Source organism: Ranitomeya imitator, chromosome 3 (assembly GCF_032444005.1).
Source record: "Ranitomeya imitator isolate aRanImi1 chromosome 3, aRanImi1.pri, whole genome shotgun sequence".
In the NCBI taxonomy this organism is placed as follows: Eukaryota; Metazoa; Chordata; class Amphibia; order Anura; family Dendrobatidae; genus Ranitomeya; species Ranitomeya imitator.
The window spans coordinates 343,045,907-343,056,354 of record NC_091284.1 but is presented as its reverse complement, the minus strand read 5'-3'; positions in this window follow the sequence as shown (position 1 = coordinate 343,056,354).

Genomic DNA, 10,448 nt, shown 5'->3' with positions numbered 1-10,448 from the left:
TGGATTTCGAATTCTTTTGTCCCACCTTGCCCGGGCGACACCTAGCTTTCCTATGAAAAGCTCTTGCCTGTGGACTACTGTGAATGACTTTTCAAATGTCTTAATTTGCAGCAGCTGATTGTCCAGCATACGACATGTTTACACCTCCCTAAATGGCCAAACTCCCCACACGGGGCCGTGGTATCGCGACTTGGCGCAAGCACCCGTGAGAGTGCTGTTTGTCTGAAGAGGTGGGTGTGCCCGCTTTTGGTCGACAGCACTGCCACTGGGTCCCTCATAGTACACTAAACTGTCTCTGGCGGTGGTGGTGCGCACCCAACGTCATACACACTGTTGTAACATGAGAGGCCCTGGGCCTCTACCGCCGTCCACAAGAGAGTTCACCCACCCCCAGGTCAAACATTGCTCTGCCACTTCCACAATTATCTCTCACACTTCCACCAATGTTTAGACTATGCGCTGACATCCTTCCATTCCTGCCACTGACAATACCATTGTGTTGACATGTATAATGGTACTTAACATAGTCAGGGGCAGTGTCCTCTATTTACCAAAGTAAAAACTTTGCGCCAAATTAGTAGGTCAGAAACAACGCAGAGGATCCCACCCCTGTACCTAAAGATTGCACCCTTTAGTGTTTTCGCTGGATTTTAATGTGAGACATTCACATTTATGTATTGTTTTGGACTACTAACTGGCAGACACTCATTACAATCATCCTCCGCTGACCAGGCCACTGCTGGCCGTGTTCACCTGGAACCAATTTAAAATTGCCTACAGCCATATGTTATTATGTTTGGCCTTTGATGCCTGTCTGCGGTCACTCCTTCCACTAGGCCTCCACTGACCACACCACTGCTGCCCGTGTACCCCTGGAACCAATTTAACATTGCCTACAGCCAGCCCAATTTTTTTATGTTAGGCCTTCGAAGCCTGTCTGCGGTCTGTTCTTTCAACTACTACTACACTGACCAGGCCACTGCTGCCCGTGTTCCCCTGGAACCAATTTAAAATTGCCTACAGCCATCTGTTATTATGTTATGCCTTCGATGCCTGTCTGCGGTCACTCCTTCCACTAGGCCTCCACTGACCACACCACTGCTGCCCGTGTACCCCTGGAAGCAATTTAAAATTGCCTACAGCCAGCCCAATTTTTTTATGTTAGGCCTTCGAAGCCTGTCTGCGGTCCGTTCTTTCTACTACTACTACACTGACCAGGCCACTGCTGCCCGTGTTCCCCTGGAACCAATTTAAAATTGCCTACAGCCATCTGTTATTATGTTAGGCCTTCGATGCCTGTCTGCGGTCACTCCTTCCACTAGGCCTCCACTGACCACACCTCTGCTGCCCGTGTACCCCTGGAACCAATTTAAAATTGCCTACAGCCAGCCCAATTTTTTTATGTTAGGCCTTCGAAGCCTGTCTGCGGTCCGTTCTTTCTACTACTACTACACTGACCAGGCCACTGCTGCCCGTGTTCCCCTGGAACCAATTTAAAATTGCCTACAGCCATCTGTTATTATGTTAGGCCTTCGATGCCTGTTTGCGGTCACTCCTTCCACTAGGCCTCCACTGACCACACCACTGCTGCCCGTGTACCCCTGGAACCAATTTAAAATTGCCTACAGCCAGCCCAATTTTTTTATGTTAGGCCTTCGAAGCCTGTCTGCAGTCCGTTCTTTCAACTACTACTACACTGACCAGGCCACTGCTGCCCGTGTTCCCCTGGAACCAATTTAAAATTGCCTACAGCCATCTGTTATTATGTTAGGCCTTCGATGCCTGTTTGCGGTCACTCCTTCCACTAGGCCTCCACTGACCACACCACTGCTGCCCGTGTACCCCTGGAACCAATTTAAAATTGCCTACAGCCAGCCCAATTTTTTTATGTTAGGCCTTCGAAGCCTGTCTGCGGTCCGTTCTTTCTACTACTACTACACTGACCAGGCCACTGCTGCACGTGTTCCCCTGGAACCAATTTAAAATTGCCTACAGCCATCTGTTATTATGTTAGGCCTTCGATGCCTGTCTGCAGTCACTCCTTCCACTAGGCCTCCACTGACCACACCACTGCTGCCCGTGTACCCCTGGAACCAATTTAAAATTGCCTACAGCCAGCCCAATTTTTTTATGTTAGGCCTTCGAAGCCTGTCTGCGGTCCGTTCTTTCAACTACTACTACACTGACCAGGCCACTGCTGCCCGTGTTCCCCTGGAACCATTTTAAAATTGCCTACAGCCATCTGTTATTATGTTAGGCCTTCGATGCCTGTCTGCGGTCACTCCTTCCACTAGGCCTCCACTGACCACACCACTGCTGCCCGTGTACCCCTGGAACCAATTTAAAATTGCCTACAGCCATCTGTTATTATGTTAGGCCTTCGATGCCTGTCTGCGGTCACTCCTTCCACTAGGCCTCCACTGACCACACCACTGCTGCCCGTGTACCCCTGGAACCAATTTAACATTGCCTACAGCCAGCCCAATTTTTTTATGTTAGGCCTTCGAAGCCTGTCTGCGGTCTGTTCTTTCAACTACTACTACACTGACCAGGCCACTGCTGCCCGTGTTCCCCTGGAACCAATTTAAAATTGCCTAAAGCCATCTGTTATTATGTTATGCCTTCGATGCCTGTCTGCGGTCACTCCTTCCACTAGGCCTCCACTGACCACACCACTGCTGCCCGTGTACCCCTGGAAGCAATTTAAAATTGCCTACAGCCAGCCCAATTTTTTTATGTTAGGCCTTCGAAGCCTGTCTGCGGTCCGTTCTTTCTACTACTACTACACTGACCAGGCCACTGCTGCCCGTGTTCCCCTGGAACCAATTTAAAATTGCCTACAGCCATCTGTTATTATGTTAGGCCTTCGATGCCTGTCTGCGGTCACTCCTTCCACTAGGCCTCCACTGACCACACCTCTGCTGCCCGTGTACCCCTGGAACCAATTTAAAATTGCCTACAGCCAGCCCAATTTTTTTATGTTAGGCCTTCGAAGCCTGTCTGCGGTCCGTTCTTTCTACTACTACTACACTGACCAGGCCACTGCTGCCCGTGTTCCCCTGGAACCAATTTAAAATTGCCTACAGCCATCTGTTATTATGTTAGGCCTTCGATGCCTGTTTGCGGTCACTCCTTCCACTAGGCCTCCACTGACCACACCACTGCTGCCCGTGTACCCCTGGAACCAATTTAAAATTGCCTACAGCCAGCCCAATTTTTTTATGTTAGGCCTTCGAAGCCTGTCTGCAGTCCGTTCTTTCAACTACTACTACACTGACCAGGCCACTGCTGCCCGTGTTCCCCTGGAACCAATTTAAAATTGCCTACAGCCATCTGTTATTATGTTAGGCCTTCGATGCCTGTTTGCGGTCACTCCTTCCACTAGGCCTCCACTGACCACACCACTGCTGCCCGTGTACCCCTGGAACCAATTTAAAATTGCCTACAGCCAGCCCAATTTTTTTATGTTAGGCCTTCGAAGCCTGTCTGCGGTCCGTTCTTTCTACTACTACTACACTGACCAGGCCACTGCTGCCCGTGTTCCCCTGGAACCAATTTAAAATTGCCTACAGCCATCTGTTATTATGTTAGGCCTTCGATGCCTGTCTGCAGTCACTCCTTCCACTAGGCCTCCACTGACCACACCACTGCTGCCCGTGTACCCCTGGAACCAATTTAAAATTGCCTACAGTCAGTCCAATTTTTTTATGTTAGGCCTTCGAAGCCTGTCTGCGGTCCGTTCTTTCTACTACTACTACTACACTGACCAGGCCACTGCTGCCCGTGTTCCCCTGGAACCAATTTAAAATTGCCTACAGCCATCTGTTATTATGTTAGGCCTTCGATGCCTGTCTGCGGTCACTCCTTCCACTAGGCCTCCACTGACCACACCACTGCTGCCCGTGTACCCCTGGAACCAATTTAAAATTGCCTACAGCCAGCCCAATTTTTTTATGTTAGGCCTTCGAAGCCTGTCTGCGGTCCGTTCTTTCTACTACTACTACACTGACCAGGCCACTGCTGCCCGTGTTCCCCTGGAACCAATTTAAAATTGCCTACAGCCATCTGTTATTATGTTAGGCCTTCGATGCCTGTTTGCGATCACTCCTTCCACTAGGCCTCCACTGACCACACCACTGCTGCCCGTGTACCCCTGGAACCAATTTAAAATTGCCTACAGCCAGCCCAATTATGTTAGACCTTCGAAGCCTGTCTGCGGTCCGTTCTTTCTACTACTACTACACTGACCAGGCCACTGCTGCCCGTGTTCCCCTGGAACCAATTTAAAATTGCCTACAGCCATCTGTTATTATGTTAGGCCTTCGAAGCCTGTCTGCGGTCCTTCCTTCCAATAGTTCTCCACTGACCAGACCAATGCTGGCCGTGTACCCCTGGAACCCAGCTGAAAGTGCATGGTGCCTCCAAAAAGTTACGTGTCCATTACGGCGCACTGGGTTAATGTGTTGGATGCATGGTCCACAGGGGACAGCCTACAAAGTCTGTCAGCAGTACCTAATTCAAATTTTCCTCCGCTGACCACACCACTGCTGCCCGTGTACCCCTGGAACCAATTTTACAGTGTCTACAGCCTAATTTTGCTATGTTAGGCCTACTACGCCTGTCTGCGGTCCCTCCTTCCAATACTCGTCCACTGACCAGACCACTGCTGCCCGTGGACCCCTGGAACCTATTTTTAATTGCATAGAGCATCCTTTTTTTAATAGTAGGCGTACAAAGTCTGTCTGCGGTCCACTATTGAAATTGTCCTCCACTGCCCAGAGCAATGCTGCCTGTGTACCCCTGTAACTTTTTTAAGCTGAAGTGAGCCACATTTTTGGTTTAAGTCCTACTACCTGTGTCTGTTTGCGCCACTCAATTCAGCTGTGTTCCTTTGAAAAAAGCTGAGCGTCAATAGTCTTGTTTTCAGCCTCTAGGAATTTTAAAACTGCATTGGGGGTACAACTTTGGTAGGGCCTACTAACGGTGTCTGCCTCCCCAAGGTGTGCCCCAGGTTTCATCCACATTGCTTCGGTCTTCCGACTCTCATTTAGTAGTTGTAGAAAACTACACTGCATTAGGCCTACAAATTGGGTATGGGGTGTAGAGAGATGGTGTGTTACAATCCAAGGTGTTCTCCAGGTTTCCTCTCCATTGCTTCGATCTTCATGCTCTCGTTTAGTAGTTGTTGGAAACTACACTGCATTAGGCCTATAAATTGGGTCTGGGGTGTAGAGAGATGGTGTGTTCCACTCCAAGGTGTTCCCCAGGTTTCCTCTCCATTGCTTTGATCTTCATGCTCTCGTTTAGTAGTTGTTGGAAACTACACTGCATTAGGCCTACAAATTGGGTATGGGGTGTAGAGAGATGGTGTGTTCCACTCCAAGGTGTTCCCCAGGTTTCCTCTCCATTGCTTCGATCTTCATGCTCTCGTTTAGTAGTTGTTGGAAACCACACTGCATTAGGCCTACAAATTGGGTATGGGGTGTAGAGAGATGGTGTGTTCCACTCCAAGGTGTTCCCCAGGTTTCCTCGCCAATGCTTCGATCTTCATGCTCTCGTTTAGTAGTTGTTGGAAACTACACTGCATTAGGCCTACAAATTGGGTATGGGGTGTAGAGAGATGGTGTGTTCCATTCCAAGGTGTTCCCCAGGTTTCCTCTCCATTGCTTCGATCTTCATGCTCTCGTTTAGTAGTTGTTGGAAACTCCACTGCATTAGGCCTACAAATTGGGTATGGGGTGTAGAGAGATGATGTGTTCCACTCCAAGGTGTTCCCCAGGTTTCCTCGCCAATGCTTCGATCTTCATGCTCTCATTTAGTAGCTGTTGGAAACTACACTGCATTAGGCCTACAAATTGGGTATGGGGTGTAGAGAGATGGTGTGTTCCACTCCAAGGTGTTCCCCAGGTTTCCTCTCCATTGCTTCGATCTTCATGCTCTCGTTTAGTAGTTGTTGGAAACTACACTGCATTAGGCCTACAAATTGGGTATGGGGTGTAGAGAGATGGTGTGTTCCACTCCAAGGTGTTCCCCATGTTTCCTCGCCAATGCTTCAATCTTCATGCTCTCGTTTAGTAGTTGTTGGAAACTACACTGCATTAGGCCTACAAATTGGGTATGGGGTGTAGAGAGATGGTGTGTTCCACTCCAAGGTGTTCCCCAGGTTTCCTCTCCATTGCTTCGATCTTCATGCTCTCGTTTAGTAGTTGTTGGAAACTACGCTGCATTAGGCCTACAAATTGGGTATGGGGTGTAGAGAGATGGTGTGTTCCACTCCAAGGTGTTCCCCAGGTTTCCTCGCCATTGCTTCGATCTTCATGCTCTCGTTTAGTAGTTGTTGGAAACTACACTGCATTAGGCCTACAAATTGGGTATGGGGTGTAGAGAGATGGTGTGTTACACTCCAAGGTGTTCTCCAGGTTGCCTTTCCTGAGCTTCTATCTTCAGGCTCTTGTTAAATAGTGGTTAAATGGAACAACTGCATTTGGCGTACTAGTTGGTTTGGGGCCTACTAACAGTGTCTGCCGCTCCTGGCTGTTCTCCTCCACTGAACAAAGCTGTGCCGCCTGTTAACTACGGTTGCCAATTTTGAACTGCATTTCGACTACTTACTGATTTGGGCCTACTCTCTGTGTCAGCCTCTCATTCCAGTTGTCCTCCACTGCAATGCCCCCTAGTTAGTCCTGTGTTACCAATTTTGAACTGCATTTAGCCCACTTTATTCTTTGGGCCTATATCTGTGTTTCCTCCTCATCCTGCCCATTGCCCAGCCAGTGATAGATGAGTCTGCTGGTACATTGACCCATAACGCAAAATTCCCTGTGCACGCTACACAGCAAGATTGTGACCCTGCTGAAAGTCACGTTCCTCTTCCCGCATACCATACCACCTTACACGGGGACAAAGAGGAAGGTTCAGATGAAAGTGCAGGTTCCTTCATCAGGTGGGGGGAGGAATACTAGTTGGCGACGTCACTGGCACAGGGCCTCTCATAGTACGCAAAAGTGTTGCTGCCGGTGGGAGGCGCCCCCGCCGTGCAAACACACCGCTGTACTTTGAGGGGCCCTGTGCCAGTGCCAATGCCAACTAGTGGGCCCCCCCCTGCTTGCTCAGGATCACAGCACTTGCAAAGTTGAAATACTTACCTCTCCCTGCTCCACTGCCGTGACGTATTCCAGATTTCCTGGGCCCACTAATTACTTGAACCAGCCCTACCCCCCACAACTTTAGCCAAATGACCCCCAATTTCAAATGCCTTCAAATTATTATAAGCTAAATTACGATTGACAAGCTTCAGTAACAAGAATGGATGTTTTTGCCATTTAAATGGGCAGTGTAGATGTTTTCCTGGCCTCCACTCACTGCCGACTATGCTCCCCCATTGACTTGCATTGGGTTTCGTGTTTCGGGTGATACCCGACTTTTCGCGATAATCGGCCGATTCCACTCGACTCGACTTCTAAGATAGTCGGGTTTCGCAAAACACGGCTCGACTCCAAAAAGGTCAAGGTCGCTCAACCCTAATCTCCACTCCATTCCAATGGGGTTAAAAACAAGAGGCTCCACATGCATTTGTTGTGCCTGTCATACAGCCACGACACATGTAGCTGCGGCGCCGAAAAGTTGATTATCGAGAGCAATCCAGGTATCCGGGTTCCTGATGCAGCTATTCGGGAAGCGCTATAACTATTCGGATAAGGAGTTATCCCTACTTATCACCTATCCTGTGGATAAGTGATAACTCATCTTCATTGGACAACCCTATTAATGCACATATTTTAGCAATGGTGACCATGTATTGTGGATGAAGTAAAAAATACATCCTTTGTATAGAGTCCTGATGGTGCTAACTGAATTATTGCTATTTATTACATAATGGGTGAACTTTTGATGACCTTGTTTATGAAAGAATGAAGGAATCTTAATAGCATAATCTATATATATATATATATATATATATATATATATATATATATATATATATATATATATATATATATTTACATATATATATATATATAAAGCTGAGTGTATGTATGTGTGTGTGTATGTAGGGAATGCGGGACATGGATGAAGAGAGGGGCTGTGGAGGGATGAGAGCGGGACGGCGGGTGAAGAGCAGGGCTGCGGAAGGAGAGAGCATGATGGCGCGTGGAGAGCGGGGCTGTTAAGGGAGAGAGCGGGATGCGGGTGGAGAGCTGGGCTGCTGAGGGAGAGTGCTGGACGGCCAGTGGAGCCAGGTGCTGTGGAGGGAGAGAGCGGGATGGTTGGAGAGTGGGGCTGCTAAGGGAGAGAGCAGGAAGCGGGTGGAGAGCTGGGCTGCTGAGGGAGAAAGTGTTATGGCCAGTGGAGCCAGGTGCTGCGGAAGGAGACAGAGGGATGGTGGATGGAGAGAGGGGCTGTGGAGGGAGAGAGCGGGACTGCGGGTGAAGAGTGGGGCTGCGGAAGGAGAGATCATGATGGCGGATGGAGAGCAAGGCTGTTAAGGGAGAAAGCAGGATGTGGGTGGAGAGCTGGGCTGCTGATGGAGAGAGCGGGACGGCCAGTGGAGCCAGGTGCTGCGGAGGGAGAGAGTGGGATGCTGTTGGAGAGCGGGGCTGCTAAGGGACAGAGCGGGAAGCTGGTGGAGAACTGGGCTCCTGATGGAGAGAGTGTTACGGCCAGTGGAGCCAGGTGCTGCGAAGGGAGAGAGCAGGATGGTGGATGGAGAGCTGGGCTGCTGAGGGAGAGATTGGGATGACCAGTGGAGCCAGGTGCTACGGAGGGAGAGTGCGGAACCGTGGATGGAGAACGGGGCTGCTGAAGGAGAATGCAGGATGGCCGGTGGAGAGCGGGGCTGCGGAAGGAGGGAGCGGGACAGCAGATGGAGAATGAGGCTGTGGAAGGAGAGAGCGTGATGGCAGGTCGAGAGCAGCGCTGTTAAGTGAGAGAGCGGGATGCGGGTGGAGAGCTGGGCTGCTAAGAGAGCGGGACAGCCAGTGGAGCCAGGTGCTGTAGAGGGAGAGAGCGGGACGGTGGATGGTGAGCAGGGCTGCTGAGGGAGAATGCAGGACATCCGGTGGAGAGCGGGGCTTCAGAGGGAGAGAGCGGGATGGCAGTTAGTTACTATGCCTGGGCAATGCCGGGCTCTTCAGCTTGTTACTTATATAAAGGAGAAGATGTAAAGGACCTCGGAATAATGAGAAGTGGACACTGATTGGTTGCCATTGGCAGTTCTGCTTTTCATTTGCACCAGTTTTGGTACATGTTCCCTAATGTGTCTAGCTGAAACAGTTGCAGCATGTCTAATACTATTAATGGCCCATTGGCCATTTTAAGGCACTTTTCATATGCATTTATGATATTGAGAATAAAGTAGCTAGTCAGCATCTAGCAATCCCAGCACTATATTCATATACAGTATATCCTCAGTCAAATACCTCAACACAAGTTGTGATCAAGATGAATCTATTTATATAATATACATTTTTTATCAGATGAGTATCCAGATTAGAATATATACGTATTAAACATAAAAATCAATGAAACTTAAAACTCTCTTTCACATAAACCAGTAGAAAGACATTGTGTTGCTATATCATCCTCCACAAGCTGGAACTACAGTCCCAATCTCAAGTTCTGTAACTATTCTTTTTAGTGTGTGTGGACCTTCCTAGAATTTTACCAGCACTATAAGGGTATTTGCCCACGCTGCGGATTTTCCTGCGGATTTTTCCGCAGCGGATTTGGAAAATCCGCAGTGCAAAATCACTGCGGTTTTCACTGTGGATTTTCTTGCAGTTTATTCTGCGGATTCTTCTGCGGGTTTTCACCAGCACTTTCCTATTGGTGCTGGTTGAAATCCGCTGCGGAATCCGCACAAACAATTGACATGCTGCGGAAAATAATCCGCAGCGTTTCCGCGCGGCTTTTTCCGCAGCATGTGCACAGCGTTTTTTTTTCCCCATAGGTTTACATTGTACTGTAAACTTTGGGAAAACTGCTGCAGATTCGCAGCGGCCAAATCCGCTGCGGATCCGCAGCAAAATCCGCAGCGTGTGCACACAGCCTAAGAGCTGGAACCTTTCTTCCTCACTTCCGCGTAATGCATTGCTAATGCTATTCTCCAATGGCTGGGCTGCCATGAGCTGAAAGCTTGCGTCTCTGTAATGCCTATATGCAGTTTGATAGGTGAGAGATCAGTAACAGAGAGATACTGACTGGGCCCAATACCTGCAATCTGTCTTCCAGTCTTTGAGGCTAGAAAGGTCAGATTTGACAAATGCAAGTTAGACAGAAGGGAGACATCTAGTGGTCAGCAATTCAGAGGGATTTTTAGGTGTAGGATCACCACATTTTGTAACTAAAACTCAGATTGCTGATTGTCTATTCATCACGTTAGATCAGTTTTCCTGATGATTTATGACCAGGATTCTGACATGGGGAGAATACATTTGGCTATACGAGAA